Source organism: Hesperophylax consimilis, chromosome 4 (assembly GCF_061612785.1).
Source record: "Hesperophylax consimilis isolate HC1 chromosome 4, BYU_Hcon_1.0, whole genome shotgun sequence".
In the NCBI taxonomy this organism is placed as follows: Eukaryota; Metazoa; Arthropoda; class Insecta; order Trichoptera; family Limnephilidae; genus Hesperophylax; species Hesperophylax consimilis.
Genome location: NC_142839.1, coordinates 42,194,452 through 42,213,999, shown reverse-complemented (window position 1 = coordinate 42,213,999; position 19,548 = coordinate 42,194,452). Strand labels below are relative to the sequence as shown.

At 33.0% G+C, this 19,548-nt stretch overlaps 1 protein-coding gene and 3 non-coding genes across 4 annotated transcripts in view; 2 read left to right on the top strand and 2 right to left on the bottom strand.

Annotated features, from left to right (window-relative positions):
- The window catches only part of LOC149424733 (neuroligin-1-like), a 202,426-nt gene that overhangs the window by 65,997 nt on the left and 116,881 nt on the right, over positions 1-19,548 (top strand). The window lies entirely within an intron of this gene.
- On the bottom strand, positions 17,079-17,197 carry LOC149424737 (5S ribosomal RNA). The gene has a single exon (XR_016302146.1). It is a non-coding gene; the product is annotated as a 5S ribosomal RNA (ribosomal RNA).
- LOC149424736 (5S ribosomal RNA) lies at positions 17,520-17,638 on the bottom strand. Its single transcript, XR_016302199.1, has one exon. It is a non-coding gene; the product is annotated as a 5S ribosomal RNA (ribosomal RNA).
- On the top strand, positions 19,176-19,294 carry LOC149424735 (5S ribosomal RNA). Its single transcript, XR_016302198.1, has one exon. It is a non-coding gene; the product is annotated as a 5S ribosomal RNA (ribosomal RNA).

Genomic DNA, 19,548 nt, shown 5'->3' with positions numbered 1-19,548 from the left:
GTGTCGATCATGATACAAGCGGATCTTTCAGTGTACGGATTTATAGCGATAGGAATGTTTGTGTGGTGTTTAAGAACTCCCAGTACCACAGAATGCAGCCAAATTCTCTGGAGTAGTCAAAGAAGCAGACCACATTGGGCATTTTGAACATACGTTATCGTTGTTATGTTGTCGGATATTGAGTAATAGGTAACTCCCAAGTCGCTTGTTAAGGGATCATCCCAATTGAGACGGCTGAAAATTTTGGATTTTTTAAAATTGTTTTGTATGGTTCCCATAAAAGTTATTGGTGTAAATCTTTTCGGGCTTCATAAAAAAAACTCTTGAAATAAATAATTTATTTTATTTTATTAGTTTTACATAATTTATATATCCCTGGTAGCAGCATCCGCATGCCGCTCGAAAAAAAGCTGTGTTAGCTTCGTTGATATTATTTCTCAGTAGATTTACCTGAAACACAAAAACCTATTTGATTTCAGAACTGGCTACAGTTCAGTTGTGGATACTATCTGAACAAGAATTGTATTTTTTTATATAAAAACAAAAAAATGGCAGCTGTTGATCAAAATCTCCAGAATGAGCCTATTTTGATACTTCTAGTTCCAGCAGTAGCCATATATGTGGAAAATGTGTAGCTAAAATTTTATAATGTTCCGGAGAAAAAATCAGCGAAGTAAGAAAAAGGTTTCGAGAAAAAGCGTTTTAATTTTACCACAACCGTTTTTCTTACTGAAATATCAATCAGCTAATTAGCGATGCCATCACCACACGGATGCCTTCCGCTTGTTCAAACAGTTAATTTTCTTCAAATCTGGCATCTCTTCTTGTCATTCTGTCTGCTTGTGTATATAAAGCCGAAAGTAAGAAAGTGTTATGCCGTGTTGCAGGCTCGTAGTGGATTGAAGCTGGCTGCACGGTATCGCTTCCAAGTAAATAAGCACAAACTCGACAGAGGATTACGAAAGAATCCATAAAATCAAAAAAAAAAAAAAAAACCAACAATTACAATTTTTCCTCATAAAACTTATTAATGTAATATAAAATCAGTCAAGTAAATACAACCATCAGATGGTAATAGTAATAAGGCCAAATGAGCCGCAGTACTAGTCAGCTAGAAACATGAAGGGTATTGTTATAAGCCCTAGCTAGTTAGAGGATTACGAAAGAATCCATAAAATCAAAAAAAAAAACCAACAATTACACATCTTCGGATCTACCGGATCTGCCCTGATGATGGACACTGCAACGCTGTTCGAAACGTCGGCTAAAGAAGGAGTTAGCTCAACACGGCATAACACCCCAAAAACAAACAACACAAATGCTTTTGGCCGTGAAAATCTAAAAACTTACCTGAAAGTAAGAAAGGCTAACTTATACCTGATTACTCAAATAAACCCGAAAAAATAATACTTGTTTGGATGCTTTGATCTTTATAAAATTTACTTACAATATTTAAGAAGTACTCTGTTTTTGAAATCCATATTTTTTTTCATAAGTTCATAAAGTTGGATGATCACTTAATAATGTATAGTTTTACCTTAATATGTAAAAATGTGATTGATGGGTTATGCGTTAAAGTATTTTTTGGCGAAAAATATCGCTTCGTTTCGGCGAGTTTTTTACAAAAACAGCACAATACAAATTATCTAAATATTATTACTATCACAGGCGTGTGAGGCGAAGAAAAATTGTCTCGTAATTTCCACATTTATTCGTTGACCCCTTTTTGTGTAATGGTATAAAAACCTATTCAACCAGTATTTTGACCATTTTACACGATTCCGTATTAGTTACAAACTGAATTATTTTGGTGATTCTTTTATCACCCGTTAGTTTGAAAGACTCAGCTACGATCCCATCACTTCCTGTTGATTTATTGTTTCTAATTTTTTGTATGGCTGCTTCACTTTGAAGGATGTTGGGATAAAAATAGAAATCATTCTAATCGATAGATTGGTCAGGGTCAGTTTCATCTTCCCTTTGGAGTGTTTTTGGGGTGTTGTTATGAGGAGCAATGCGATAATTTATTAATAATTGTAAAAACATATCTCCTAGCTACCCGGAGTGGCAATGATTGTCAGTTGTTTAGATCATTGGGAACATAGTATGGTACCAGAGACGTTTATGTTGATGATACCATGCGTAAGTTGCTAAATATGTAAATACTCGTATATTTGACGTTAAGATAGTAGTTATAGGCCTTAGTCGTCTACTAGATATAAGTCTTAGAGATAAGTCAGTAGTTCTAGTATTAACTATTTAAGAAATAAATTTTTACAGCGCCCTTGAGGTGATTTCTCACGAAAACGGCGCTATATAAATTAGCCAAATATTATTATTATTATTATTACTTATGTTCTGCACGCAAACCTGTCTGATGTTAAGAACCTTCAGCCTAGCGTTAGGACTTAGAGGTACTGCTGCTCTCTACCAGGAATATTTTTCAACTTTAAAGTCTATGTTTTGCGTAAACAGGGGCACCTCGTATAGGAAGTGGCTCTTCAACATGCATGACGGTTTGGATAAGAAAAGGACTAGATATGACTACTCACTTATCGTGTGCGTGACAGCGACCATTGTTAGATCATCCCCAGACAAAGGTCTGGAGATCCCTTACCCCACCCTTACCATAACATAAACAAATATATTGTAATAATATAGGTATTGTCTACCTATTCAGCGTTCTGTTATCCTGGTATATTGTACACTAATTTCTACCAGGCAAATTGAATCTATTGTGAAAATTCACTTTGTGGCGTCATTATAAATAAAATAAATATTATTATTTTTTAATGATAAACTAATGTTTCTAAGACAAGGTTTTATGTATAGCTTAAATGATAACAAAGACTTATTAGCAACAATTGGTCGCCCAAAATACTAATACAAATTGAAAATATCGCCAACTAGTACATATTGAATCATTTGGCGGGTTGGAAATAATTTTTTTTTTTTTTTAAAAAGAAAGACAAACATTCCCGGGTTACGAATAACCTGACAATATTTGAAAATCTCCTACTACCACCACAGTAAGCTGAAAATGTTGCTTGTGTTGTGATGGAGGACTTAGCCAGCCGAGGAATTGAACACACTACGCCTGGGTGGGACCCAAACGCGATGTCAACTCGGCCACCGACCGGTCATAAGCCGACATAAGCCGACAGTGGTTACAGAGCTCCTGACCGGACATCAGAAGGCACGGGTTCAATTCCCGTTGGCGGCATTTATTTTTACTCGGGAGATATTTTCAATTAGTATTAGTCGACCATTAGGCGACCAATTGTTGCTTATAATTATTTTAAATAAAAATAACGAAGTTTTTTAAACCACTTTTTTGGACATATTTACTATTATCAACATGTTCTATGAAGTGTACTTTGTATTCAGATAAATAAACCTTTGGTTTTGAAAATTAAACAAAGTTTCTTATATTAATTTATGTTTATACTATTTACAACTTCACTATTACGCGCCACAAGTACAAACAATGAAAGTAAAACAAAAAATTATTGCTATTAAATTAAAATTATTACTCAATATTTTTCTTAATGATCAAGGTTCAAAGGTTAAAAGGTTAAAAAGCACAAAGCTTAAAGTTTCAAAACTTTGACGGGCATTTTTGGCGCCTGTCCAGTATAGATTCCACAATCATTCACTTCCAACATGAAAGCATTTTTCGTAAATTCCATTGTCGAAGTGCAAATTGAACGCCTGTCGATGCGTTTCTGCAATGTATAGGTATATCTACAGAGTTGTGAGGATTGCAATATAGGTTGTCCTAATGAATGGAGTTATAATTTTTTTCCGTACAACATTCGTGACATTACGATCTACGAATTGGGTTTGTCGCCTTTGGGTAACTGCGTTTTTCTACATATTTATTTTTTTCTATTTAAGTAAATGTTTCTATGGGCGTCCCACAGAACTCTCAACTGCTCGCTGCTAAAGGGAACCAGTGAGACTATATCATCCACAAATAGGGTATGTTTTGATGCTGAAGGGTACGATGGGTAAGGGAAGGAGTTGGGAAAAAGAAGGTGGGATTGATCCAGATCTCCAACCACGGCTAAAGTTATTTTAAATAACGTTCCAATTCTGAATTGTTGTCTTTAACCAGGGTGATACTAATAGTACGTATCTACCTCACTGCAACGTGCCACAATAATACTAATTATTATTTTGTGTGATTTAAATGTGAAATAACACCGACTTACGGACTCCGTGGTTGAGAGGTAAGACTTTCGACTAGCAAGCCGGAGGTCGTAGGTTCAAATCCCGGCGTGCACAAGTAAATTTTATTTAAATATTGAAGACAATATTAGTGATTTTTAAACGAAAATCTGAAACAGAAAAATCAGAAAAGGAAACGGTCACATCTGGGACTCGAACCCAAGACCCTTGTCTTTCCTTTTAGCGCAGTTGGTAGAGCATTGTCCCGGAAAGACAAGGGTCTTGGGTTCGAGTCCCAGATGTGACCGTTTCCTTTTCTGATTTTTCTGTTTCAGATTTTCGTTTAAAAATCACTAATATTGTCTTCAATATTTAAATATTACAATTTGAGGTTTTACTCAATAAAGTTATTCCGAAAAATTAAAATTTTATTTAATTTGTGTTGTTTCAGAATTCACAATTTAAAATAATATATAGTATATTTGCAGCACGTTCCAGTGTGAAAGATACTCTCGGTATTGCCTTGGTGTAAGACCACCATTCAGAATTGAAAGGTTCCTTGAAACGGCTGTAGCCGTGTTTTTTGTAACCAGATCTGAATCGCCAGGTACCATCCCACCTTCATCTTCCCCATTTCCTTCCCCTCCCTATTACCTTCAGCCTCATAACATAGCCCAATTCGGGCTGCCAAAACCACAATGGCTCCAGACGTTTCGAAGCAGTTGAAACTTTTGTGTGCGGTATTGACAATTAAAAAAGGTTTTTAAAGACTATTAAAAAATCTATGCATGTGTAATTGAACTACAACACTTTTTTTAAATTAAATCAATATGCATAAATTGTCTGACTTAAATATTATATAAGATTCTAAATGATGCATTTGATAGAATAAGCGTTTTCTGATCTATATTATAATTATATATAGATCAGCGAGTATTTTTAAATCCATTATATTTTTCACTGGAGTTCCTTATTTTAGAGTTACGTAAATAAAATGTTGGTACTAACGAAAATTTAAAAATTATTTAGTTGGGTACGACGCCTTCTTTTTATTTGAATATTTTTCTATATATAAAAAAGTTACGCGTTGAGTTTTGTTTGAAATGTCTTCATCTGCGCGGAAACGATGTGATGTTAGAAGATACATCAATTATTGAATTCATCTCAAAACTTGAAAAAAATATCCAAAAATACTCCAGGAGCCAACAATTTCCAGGGAAATAGGTCTAATATAAAATTTTTAATGAGAGTTTGAGGAAACGATAAAAATTTCCTTTTCATAAAAAAATAAGTGCTTCCTTATAATATAAATTTTTATATTTCCAAAAAGCAATTTCACAAATTGTTGGTTTAACAGGCGTTTTTACCGACTCTGTCTTGTCATGTGAAATAACATGAACGTTAAATCGCATGTCATTAAAAGAGTTTTATTTTTTATTTAAAAAAAACTAAATGTAAATAAGGAACACTTTACCCGTTGACAGGCTTCTCTTTATGGCTCCATTACATTTTCTAGTTTGTCGGCAAGGAAATAGCTCATGGCGTGTAGGAAGTTTTTATATAGGCACGTTTTCTCAAAGTTTTACCTGCGTTTTATGAGTATTTTGACATTAAAACGCTTTAGGTTCAACATTCATTTTACCCTCATCGCATACAAGTAAGACTAGTCAGTATCGTAATATATGAAAGAGACTCGCCGAGTCTGGAAAATAGATGAAATACGACACATTTAGTCTTAGAATACAAAATTCGCAATCTAATCGATTGCCCAGTACGTAATTCGCGCCTGCAAACTAAAGGCACAGTAGAAACCGCAACTTATTCACTGTGCAATACAATATCAATACCACACGTTAGAATTAATGTTTTGGAATTGCATCCATTACAGAACGGTTATTTCTGTCGAATTCAGTCCATGAACAATATGTGCTTATTATTTCTCTTTATTGTTGAGAGAAAAACACTTCACGTGATGAACCCGGGCATCCCTGCTAAGTCTTCAAACGTAGCGAACCACTTGGGATGACCTAGGGCAGAGGTGTTAGCCATCCAATAAAATTTATCTCGGGGCAGCGGTGCCCAAACCCCCCTCCCAAATTGGAATATATCATTGAAGAAGAAGATGATAATGATGCTCTATTTCTTCAATGCTATTATGTAATTAGATTAGTCCTCTTACAGTAGGCAAACACCGATTCGTTTTTTAAAAAAATTACAATGCAATAGTAAAATCATATTGAATACACCCCCGTATTTATCAAATAAATTATAATAAATGTCACCTGTTTGAAAATTCATACAACGAGATTTGATGGAAGCTAAGAAATGAATTTATCAAATGACAATTGCAAGAGAAAATACTTAATTCAGAGGGACTTTATTTACAAACTCGACTCTCAAATGATGGACTCTAGAACTGAAGTGGAAGGTCGAAGTGAAGAGCAAAAGGCAAACTTCTCTTGTCAATCTTCAAATGTCAATAGGTCATGGCTTTAATGAATAATAATTCGCTACAATAGACTTCATTCTGCATAATTTATTTTAGAATATAAAATTGATCTTTCTTTTTAACTGCGTAGCACATATTTTTCAGTGAACGCAGCTTTATAAATTATTTTGAGAGTAACTAAAAATAATTAATGTTTATTAAGTTCTACGCATATTTAGATTGAATGTAGATATATTTTTCTTATTATAAGTGCGATGATAATATTGTTACTCGTCTATTTTAATTAATTGAGAAATAATAAATAATATACAGAAGATCTCTTTTTAAGCAATGTTATTAAAGCAATCTTAAATGAAGCTTTTTGTATTTATTTTGCAGAGCTGCTATATAACACATTTCTAAAAAACAATATGGCTTTGCTGCCACAATATCATATTTTTAAATACATCGATTTGAATTTACTTTTTATTTCGGTAATGAATGAATGCAAATCTTCGAAGCGAAAATTAACTCATTTCGCGACACTTGACTTGTTGTCGAAGACAATGCATTCTACCTTTTGGTGGCTGTCAAGTACGTACGCGAACATGTCTGAAATTGACATTATGACATTACTGCAGTTCACATACGAAATAAATGTCGATCCTACCTACGCCATTTGACGAGGTAGGGAGAGTTGTCGACTTCAGTTCCTGGGTAGGAAATTTCAATCATCAGTCAAACCAATTTTTTCAAACGTCTCTGTCAAAGACGTTTTACAACAGATGTAAATATATTTTTAAACAAAGATAATTTAATTCAATAATGTAATTCAATATAATTATTATTATCCTATTATCTATAATAATTATTATATTAATAATTACATATATAATAATTATTCTATTATCTTTGAGTTGAAATAATGATTTAAAAATCACTGCTTTTGCTTTTAATCGACCTTGATTGATATATTTTGATGACCCGTGAAAAATCTTGGGATATTTTAAATGTTGGATTGTGAAACTGAAAGAATTATTAAAAATATTTGCTTTTAGAAATCAAATTTTGTTATTTTTATTTATAGTACATGTCGTAATGATATTTTCAACGATATGTCAACAAATAACCCACTAAACGGAAACAGTAAAATTGAAAAATCATAAGTCAAAAATACCTATAAACAAAAGAAATACACATTCAATTATGGAATTAATAGTTAATTTTGTACGTACTTTACCGCTTGTGTGAATATTGTTCCCATAATCATTTCGAATTTGGAAAATTAAATGTTCATGGAACGTGTTTAATTTCACGCAGGGATATTTCACATCACTTCACGCATGCACTAACAGCCAGGATGTAATACGGTAAGTTTCATGTTTGGTAAATATACCAAGGAACATTTTGTAGTCTGACGCAAGCACAATATTCAATCTAGTGAAAATCAATTAGGAATTTGAGATCTCAGTGCAAATGTTTGCAAGTTTAGTAAACAAAACTGTTCACAAAAGCACAAGCAAGGCTGTATTTAAGCATCTTGTTAAATCGACTCTTGTATTGCTTTGTTAAACAAGACCCGAGTAATTTTCCCGTTCCATGAAATATTCAATGCAAACGATAAAACGTAAACAGCATTTGAATCGTTTTCATATCGATCCTAGGAACTTGCATAAAATTTACTTAGAGCCTAGCTAGGGTGGGTTCATTTGTCAGTCAGCCTGAATGAGTTTGGTATTTATATGCGCTGTGTCTTATTTTTAACATTAAAAATCCATAGCTCACAATAAAAATGGTAGCACTGACGAAAAACAAAAGGAACAATTTTTTAAATACGCAACTTTCACGAGTTTTAAGTTAGATATGAACAGGATTTTCACCACAAATTGAAGATTAATGAAATCATGGGAAAATTGATAAAAGTATTTCAAAAAAGTTGAAAATAAAAATAGAAATAAAATATTAAAATTGACAAGTTTCGAACCTCGACAAACCGATCGGAAGGCAACTACGCTGATAATTACAGCACCGACTATTTACTGTAAGAACGACAGCATAAACGCATAACATCTGCTATTAGAAATAACCACGGGATGGCACATAACAATGTTGAACTCAGTTTCGATGTTCTCAGGGATGTAACTATTTAGACAGATATTGTCGAATTGAAATTTTTTGTGGACATGTCTTCCGTTAAGTTTTCGGGTAGGTACAAGAAGGGAACAATAATCTCTGTTAGAAATTCAGGTCACTTCAGTGAAGAAAAACACTCTCCTGTTTTCGACAATTGAAAAATTTACATGACGACTTTGCGCATTTTTATAGTATCCCCATATAAAGGACGGCTCGGTCCCCTACTAGTTCTGAAGAAGAACTAATTTGTTCCGCATAAAATAAAATAAAAGGTTTTTAGTCAAAAGGTATCTCTCAACCAGTCTCCCCTGATCCGGAAGCTAACTATATGTATAAAAAAACACAATGACAGAGGAATTGGCACCATTCCGTGTTTACAGATAACTACAGAAGTAGCGTCCTACCTTACCAATAGAGAAACTACCTTATCATATAATCAGTGAAACACAAGTAAGTCGGCACGGTTCAGTCAAGCTTCAAAAGTTTTATGAATTGCAATATACAGGGCGAAAATAATTTTTCAAAATATTTTTTTTTAACAATCCCTAACATCTAATGATAATATAAGAATTATGTATATCAGAATTTTATGTTCATCACATCCGATTTTATGTTGTTTATTTTTTTTTTAAATACACTAACCCCAATAGTTTCCCTCAGGGCCTCTGTTTCTCTGTTTATCTTTTGGGATGCTGTGTGGAGGGTATTTTTTAAGGAAATGAAGGAGAGGAAGTCAAAAGGCTTAAGGGCTGGGTAGGAATCTAGGTGTGTGTCTAGGAGTGACGGTCATATGAACGTATCCCTACCACTGCGGCGCAAGGCGATAGGTCGAGAGACTGGACGGGAGATGAAAGGATCTCCCCAAACCAGCCTCTCTCGATCTGGTACGCCAGGCAGCCCGGCGAACCCGGAATTTCTGCTAAATCTTCAAACGTAACGAACTATTGGGGTAACCTATGGCAGCGGTGTTACTTATTGATCCCGGGCGGCGGTACCCAAACCCGCCTCCCAAATTGATAAAAATGCATGTGATAGTATTATTATGCCAACGTCTGGAGGGTTTCGGCCCTCTGATTGGTCAAATTAAAATATTATGTTTCGGTTAAATTCCGCATTGCCTTCACGCAAAATAAATAAATCGTGGGTCCGCCCCTCAATTTTAACCGACCGTAAGGTTTTTTCTGTTTGCAGGCAACCGGATCCAAAAAATTAAGACCCGATTTCATACTGAAATACCGTTACAAAATTTACTTGCGACTTCACGGCGATAAAAACTGGAGCCATTACTAACCGAAGAAATTCCACCGTAGTTATATTTCCAAGAGGCAGGTTCGACAGTAAAAAAGTAAGTTTTAAAAAGGAAACTTTCGTGCCAAAAAATATTAAATTGTTTAGAAAATGTACCAATTTTTGGATAGCCTCACGTAATACTAGGTTTCTTCAAAAAATCGTTTCTGGTCATATAATTTTTGAATAATATCGAAGAAAATATGTTTTGTAATGTTAATGATCCATTGGATTAATTACATTACAATAAAAATTATCCACAATTACGTGTTGAATATTTTAGGTTTGATAAGAATCACGCATTCTAAAGTTCCTGGAAAAAGTCAATCCCTCCTTTACCGGCCGCTGCACTGGAGTAGTTTCCTTATTGGCCGATAGAGCGCACCTCTGGCTCTTTACCTTTCTGTACAATTCTTTACCTACAACTACCATTTTGATACGCATACAAAAAACAAACATCTGATTCAACTTAATGACAATAAACAACAAGTATTTTAGATTTGCATTTAAGATTTAAAAAATATTGATATTTAATATTATTTAGATATGAAGTTTGCACATAATACGCGTTTGTTTGTAGGTAGTGTAGGTACTGCCAACAAAAAAAAAAAAAAAACATGAAACACATTCGGAAGCGAGAAACGCTTCGTTGATTGTAAAATTAGCCAACAAATCTCTAATCTGACATGTACTTATATGTATGATAAAACAATAATTTAGCCAGGTATATGTATATATATATATATTAATTTACATTTACCCATTTAGGCAATTATTAGGGATCTTAATACGTTTTTTTAATAAAGCGTTTTTATTTAAGGTTAGGTTAGGTTTTGTTATGACAGGTTAGGTTAGGTTAAGTTAGGATAGGCTTTGTTAGGTTATGTCGGGTTTCTTTACAAACAAAAATATTTAAAAATACTTGCCTAAATACCCCCATTTTAATAAATAACGGAGTTTTTAAAACATTATTTATGTAATAAAATACCGTTTTACACATAATTACACATTATCACATTATTGCATATTTTTAAATATATATATATATATTTTTTTTTAATGTATATTTTATTTAGTTATAAGAGTTTACATCTTATACCTAATATATTATTTTCTATGACTACTACAATATTATTTACTTCTTACATACTAAAATTTAGATTTAACAACATTGAGACATAATCCACGAAAAACTGCAAGACTTTTAGCTTCCTTAACAATTACCGGGAGTTCATTGAACATTTTAAAACCTTTATAATAAATATTGTTTTGTGTTTCTGATAAGTGTGTTTTAGGAAGCCTAAAATCGTTGCAGTTTCTCGTAGGATATAGATGAACTGCACTATTAATTCTAACATTCTTTGACATATAGTCAGGTAACATTTTATTTTTTAGCTTATAAATAAACACTAAGGTATTATAAACTAATCGTTGCCACACACTTAAAATATTGAGTTGACGTTGCATGGTTTTTATTCTGGTGTACCTGCTACAACACAGTATTGACCTCATGCCTCTGTTCTGGATTACTTCCATTCTCTTAATTTGGGTTTTGTTACTTAGAAATATTACACTTGTACAATAATTTAGATGGGATGCTACAGTGGTATTGTAGACCAATATCCTTGTTTTAATGTCCAATTTTCCTTTTATCCTACTTAAGAAATTAACCTTTTTCGCCATTTTTTATTTAAAATTTCAAAGTTTGTGTTAAATTTTAACTTGTTATCTATTATGATTCCCAGGTATTTAATTTCTTTTACTTCTTCCATATTTTGATTGTCTATATTTAGGACAGTATGTACGTTTAGTTTTTTCCCTAATACCATAAATTTACTTTTAGTTACATTTAATTTCAATTTATTTATGTTTAACCACTTAGATAATTCATTAAGTTCATTTTGTATTTTTGACAACGCATCTTCAATATTATTTGCTATAATATATAAAAGTGTGTCATCTGCAAAAAGTTTGATGGAACAGTACTTTAAGCACTTCACTATATCATTAATATATAAAATAAATAGGAGCGGTCCCAAAACAGATCCTTGAGGAACTCCAATGTTGATTTCTTGTTCTTCAGAGATAGTATCTCCAATTTTGGTTTTTTGTTTTCTATTTTTTAAGTAATCAATAAACCACTGCAATTCATTAGCACGGATTCCTATGTCCTTCAATTTCATTATTAGTCTTTCTCTGTCTATCGTTTCAAAAGCACGTCTGAAATCCAAGAACACTGCTATTGTGATTTTCTTCTGATCCATAGCTGTTTTCCATTCATTTATCACATAATTTATTGCTGTTTCACAGGAATATTTATTTCTAAACCCAGATTGTTCTTTTACTAGGATGTTATTTTTTTCTATAAATTTACTCATCTGTTCTTTCACAATGCATTCTAGTAATTGTTCATATTTAGGCAATCCATTTATTGGTCTGAAGTCTTCGAAATTTTTAGCATTTATTATTTTGGGCACTGGTGTTATTATGGAGGTTTTCCATGACTGCGGAAAAATTCCCTTAGTCAGAGATTCATTTATTAGTGCAACTAATCTGTCTCCTATAGCTGGCAGTGCATCTTTGATTATGCTTATAGTAATTCCATCCGGCGATGATTTTGGTTTCATTGTTTTAATGATTTTCATTAAATACTCATTGTCAATTTTATTAAACCTGAAAATATTTTTATTCTCTCTTTTTTCCGATGATTGAGAAGAGGTATCTGCGACTAATGGAATACTCTTATTTATGTTTTCGACACTAAGTACAAAATTTGTGTTAAATTTTTGGGCTATTTTAAGTGTATCATCTTCAACTCCATCTGGAAACCGAACTTCCTTAATGTTTTCCCTCTGTTTGCCGCTTATAATTTCTTTAAGTGTAGTCCACATTTTTCTTGAGTCACTTTGAGAGGTAATTATTTTTTGCCTGATATACGAATTTTTGGTATGTTTTATTTCTGTACTGTACATGTTTCTAAGTTTTTTATAAGTTTCCCACCTTTCTTCAGTGAATTGTATTTTACAGGCTTTGTAGGCTGTATCCCTTTGTTTTTGTAGAATATGTAAGGATTTCGTATACCATTTATTTGTATCTTTTAATATAATATTAGTTAAAGGCATTAGCTCATTTACTACTGTTTTCAGATGTCCTACTAGTTCATCGGCTTTTCCGTCTAAATTTCCTTGGGTATCGCAGATCCATTTTTTGTTTTGTAATGCTGTACACAATGTATCCTTATTATAGTTATTTTTTTTCTATACGTTATATTTCGTATTCCCTGTGGCTTCGGACTTGTGGTCGTTTCAAATATTGTTAATATATTTTCGTGGTCAGATATTTTTGGAGTATCCATAACATTAACATTCAAGTAAAAATGATTTGTTATGACTAAATCAATAATGCTTGATGATGTATTTGAGATTCTAGTTGGTTTGGTCACAAGTTGTTTCATTCCTAGATAATTCACTAAACTCTGAAGTCTATTACTGTAGGTATTCTTGACTTTCATGTCAATGTTAAAGTCACCGGTTACATAAAACATATCTTGATTTTTCATGTTTTTACTACACCAACTTTCGAAAAAATCTAAAAATTTTGAATGGCTTTGGTTTGGTGAGTGGTATAATACAGCGTATGTTCCTTTAATAAAGTTTTTTCTTATTTGTACTGCCAGTATCCATGTATTTTTTTCATCAAACACTTCATTTGATATTATTTTAAAAGATATACCATTTTTAATAATCATTAGAACTCCTCCCGTATGCCGACTAAATGAATTGCATCTTACAGTTGAATACCCAATAAATGATACTTCAGAATCGTAAATATCACTGGTTATACATGTTTCACTTAACATTAAAATTTCTGGTTTCATTTCTTGTAATAAAACTTCAATTTCATTTACGTGGGCCAAAAGACTTGAAATATTTAAATAGTATACGTTTGTCTTTTTTTTTATCCTAAAAAATCAATTTTTCTCTTCTCCGATTCTATGTTTCTTTTGTAAATAGGACACTCTTTGCTCCATGCATGGTGATTATCATTCAAATTTAATGAAAGTTTTTCATTTGTCAGTTTGCAATTTACACATTTGATTTTTTCACTATTTTCCTGACAGTCTGACGTATCATGTTCATTTGAGCATCTTCCGCATGATTTTTTATTTTTACAAACGCCTGCTTTATGTCTGTATCCGTTGCAATTGAAACATCTCAAAACTGAGAGATGATCGAAGACAGCACATCTATTCCATCCAATATTTATCTTTGCTTCCTCTAACATTTTTGAGTGTGTTTTTCCATCTACTTCTATGAATACAGTAAAGTTATTGTTTTCACTACTTTTTTTATTTTCTTTTATAAATTTTACCGATATTTTTGAGTTTTCCTTGTCTATATAATCATTTTGCATCCTTATTTTATTTTCTATTTCTTCGGCGGTATATTTATCCGTCATTCCTATCACTTTTACTGTTGGATTCTTGGGTTTAGGAATATCAACATCATACCTATCCCTAAGCTTAGTGATAACTTCTTTTCGGATCTTTTTTGTTGCCTCTGTGTTTTTTAATTCCACTATAACTGATCCTTTTTTGAAATTCTTGATTCCGGCCACGCCCACATCAACTGGATCTATGTTGTTCTTTATGTCCTCTTGTGTTTTTGTGTTTTTTTGTTCATGATTTTTAGGTTTAATTATAACAATTGGTTCATGTTTCCTTAATTTTTCTTTGAAATGTTGTTTATCATCGAATTCAAGAGATTTGCTTGCTTCATCAATTTTTTCTGTCATGTTTATGAGATATTGACGGCTGAGGTCAACACTTTTTTTCATATCTGATATATCAAATTCAAAATTTTTTTTTATGTTCAGTGTCAATTTAGATTTTTGCGTTTCTAGCTTCCGATTGTGTTTCATGTTTTTTTACTGTTAGGTTGGCAGTATTGGGCCTATGTAAATCATTATTTACGTAAATAATATCAAATATCAATATTTCTATATTATATATTTTAATATGCGTATAGTAGTGGTAGATAAAGTTTTACCCAAGCAACTGTCATTCTTATTATGCCTAAATTGAACATGTTATTATTCATTAATTAATTAATCATTCCTGTTCCGTGTTGAAACAATATATACTCACCTTCTTTCTGTGAATGACCTAATATCTACTTATTAAATGTAATTGTGCCGCCCGCAGACCCTAGCACCGAAAAACCCGCGGAGTGAGTTTTTAACTGCTAGTCTATACATAATACAAGGCTAGGTATCGTTTATGATTTCAACAAAAGTATATGGTTATATTATTCTATATAGTGGTACTAGACAAAACAACCAATGATTTAATAATATTTGGATAGTCTGCCGGTTTCACTTAAACTCAAACGTGCCACGGCCAGTTTTTCATTATATTGCCGTTTACCAAATCTGAGAAACAAAAGCGTAGGCTGAGGTCTACAGAATACCTTTTAGGCGTTGACATATCCGAGGCCTTAGACACATAATGAAAATACCGAGCACTGTAGATGAAAGCAAATAGTCTTAGTAAATAATATGCGAAGGAAACGGTGTAGGTATCTATTAATACTTGCTTAGTCACTTGGTGGTCGTGCGAAATAATAAAAAAAACATTTTTTGGGTTATCGAAAATTCCTTATACATATTTTAGCGTTGAATGCTGTTATGAGGAATTTGGTCAATTTTTAAAATTTCTTCGTATGAGAAATATACCACCTTAGCATAAAAAAATAATCCTACCTTGTTAAATGTAAGGCTGGGGAAACCTTGTAATATTTTACTTTAACACTAAAAGAAAAAAAAATCACTAAACGCGGGTAATGCTATTTCAAGCAATGTTTCGAGCTTTTTGGTCTTTCACCGTTCGGGAATATTAACACCAAATGGTTTTTTTGGTGACTTAGCAGAGGTGTCCGAGTTCACGAGGTGAGGCTTACCCAGGACTTTGGGGCGAATGTGATCGATTCATCCGTATGTTACTCCTAAATGTTCTGACCACCAATACCCACCCCTCTTACCCTTTTCCTTCCTAAAAATTTATCTCTTTCCTTTCCTTAAAAAGAACCTCCACACAGCATTCCCAAAGATGACAAAGACCCCGAGGGAAATTATTTTCCTAGGGGCTTCCTTTGTCGATATAATGTAAAAAGGGTTGCATAGAGAATACACTGATATATTGCATTATTATAAGTTACTAGGATATTTTCCATTTTCTTGTTCGCACCAAAAGCTACAGACAATAGTCCAGATATTCCGGGCTAAATCCGGACATATGATAATCCCTGCCATATTTGACCTCTTTGAGCTTCAAAGGGTTGTGACATAGCAGAAGAAAGACCTGCATGGATTAAATACATGTTACAACACTACCACAACGCATGAATATATAATATAAGGCATATTATGAAGAACTGCTAAGCTCAATGGTATGTGATTCGAGGAAAGCAAGAAAAAGCCCGTAAAGGCTGCATTCGATTCAAAAAAAGCCAGGGTTTTATTTTGAAAAAAAGAACCTATATCGAGAAACAATATCGTCAGTATTAAAAAAAATATATTTTTATGCTTTTAACTATCATATTAATTACATTTTTCATCCCCCATTCTCAGTAGGTCAAGAATATTTTCACTTTTTTATTATTATTGAAGTGAAACTTCTTTACGCGCGTCATGCAATTTCGAGGAGTAAAACCAACTCATGACCGAAACGAAAATGCGGGACCGATTAAAGTTCATTTGATGTAGTAAAAGTTTTGAAGTAAAATATAAATGCTTCTTAGCTCATCTCGACAACTGGCGTTGGTGGTGTAATGGTCAGCATAGTTGCTTTCGAAGCAGTTGATCCGAGTTCGATTCTCGGCCATGGAATATTATTTTTTTGTTTTTAAGGAATTTTTTTTTTTTAATGGTTGACCATAATATCAATCCACTAAGTAATATTTTAGGCCTGTAGCATAATTGAAAAGTTAAAGAATGATATAAAATTTTTTATGATGTTAACGATAAAAAAATGAAAAAAAACATAAAATTAAAATAAAAAATGGGCCAACGGCACGCGGTGTTCCCAAGCGGTCACCCATCCAAGTACTGACCGCGCCCAATGTTGCTTAACTTCGGTGATCGGACGAGAACCGGTGTGTTCAAAATGGTATGGTCGTTGGCAAAAGTTAAACAATATTAATTTCTATTCTACCTGCCAATAAATATATGAAAATTAGTATAAAAAAGCCCTAATAATATTGAAAAAATTAGCAAGGTGTGTGCGAGGTTGATAAAAATAATCATTACATACGCGCTTGAAAAAGATCGTAATTACATTAATAAGTTTGTAGGAATTTTTTTTTTCAATGGTTGACCATAATATCAATCCACTAAGTAATATTTTAGGCCTGTAGCATACTTGAAAAGTTAAAGAATTTTATGATATTATTAATTATAGTAATGATAAAAAAATAAAAAAAACATGAAATTAAAATAAAAAATAGGCCAACGGCACGCGGTGTTCCCAAGCGGTCACCCATCCAAGTACTGACCGCGCCCAATGTTGCTTAACTTCGGTGATCGGACGAGAACCGGTGTGTTCAACATGGTATGGTCGTTGGCAAACGCTAAACAATATTAATTTCTACTCTACCTGCCAATAAATATATGAAAATTAGTATAAAAAAGCCCTAATAATACTGAAAACATTAGCAAGGTGTAAATATTATATACCTAGTTTAACTCACTCTCCTAACTCATCTTCGCTGTCTACAGGCAGAGCGCACGACTGTGGTCGTGAAGAACCGAGGTTCGATCCCCGCTTTAACTAATTTTTTTTTTCTTTTTTTATAACTTTTAATTTTTTTTATCACATGCTACTTATAAATATGTCAATAGACAGAAAAAAAGAGAGAATGAAATGAAAAGAGAGAGAGAGAAGAATACTAGAAGTTTCACTTCTGTCTTGCGTAGGCTTGACACACCCATTTTTTTTTTATTTGCATGGGAACATAGCACCCTGTGGTACTTTCAGGCTTAAATAAATAAAGTCATATTACACAATTGTCAGCAAACGAAGAGAAAAACCATAGGGAGGGTCATAATGTAGGAGGCGGGGGTTAATGACCTCGTTAAACATTCTGTGTTGATAACCGAATTCCCCGAGGAAGCTCATGAGCACTTGAAATCTCTAGGTTTATAATATGTTAAAAAGACATCATTTTATTTTACCTTAAAAATGTAAAAAGATAATTAAACAAAATCGTGTCAAGGTAGTCCCTTTTAACTCTGGTTGGAAATAAGATAAAAACCTGTGCTTATCTATTGAAGTCCTAGTAAACACTTTCCATTTTATTACATTGTTGATTGCAAATAATAATCTAGGGCAGGAATACTGGAAACATGATAAAGGAAGAAGCTACTATCCCAACAAGAGACCAGTGCTTTACGGGTAGACATCGCGTGAAATTAAATTTAACTAAATTACCAACAAAATGATGCTAATTAAATTCAAAGTTTTATAACCTGCAGACAAACTGCCTTGTGTCAGCTTTGTCTATTATTAGTTAAATTTTACTAATATCAATGTTTTATATTAATATTAACAAATGGGTGTGTCAAGCCTACGCAAGACAGAAGTGAAACTTCTAATATTCTTCTCTCTCTCTCTTTTCATTTCATTCTCTCTTTTTTTCTGTCTATTGACATATTTATAAGTAGCATGTGATAAAAAAAATTAAAAGTTATAAAAAAAGAAAAAAAAAATTAGTTAAAGCGGGGATCGAACCTCGGTTCTTCACGACCACAGTCGTGCGCTCTGCCTCTAGACCGCGAAACTGAGTTCGGAGAGTGACCTAAACTAGGTATATAATATTAGCTAGGCTCCTATAGCGAAATGATCCCGTTTTTTCGTCACGGTCATGAGTCGGTTTTACTCCGGTCCTCGAAATTGCATGACGCGCGTAAAGAAGTTTCACTTCAAAAAATTCCTGCAAAGTTATGGATGTAATTACGATCTTTTTCAAGCGCGTATGTAATGATTATTTTTATCAACGTCGCATACACCTTGCTAATGTTTTCAGTATTATTAGGGCTTTTTTATACTAATTTTCATATATTTATTGGCAGGTAGAGTAGAAATTAATATTGTTTAGCGTTTGCCAACGACCATACCATGTTGAACACACCGGTTCTCGTCCGATCACCGAAGTTAAGCAACATTGGGCGCGGTCAGTACTTGGATGGGTGACCGCTTGGGAACACCGCGTGCCGTTGGCCCATTTTTTATGGTAATTTCATGTTTTTTTTTATTTTTTTATCTTTACTATCATTAATAATATCATAAAATTCTTTAACTTTTCAAGTATGCTACAGGCCTAAAATATTACTTAGTGGATTGATATTATGGTCAACCATTGAAAAAAAAAATTCCTTCAAAATTATGGATGTAATTACGATCTTTTTCAAGCGCGTATGTAATGATTATTTTTATCAACGTCGCACACACCTTGCTAATGTTTTCAGTATTATTA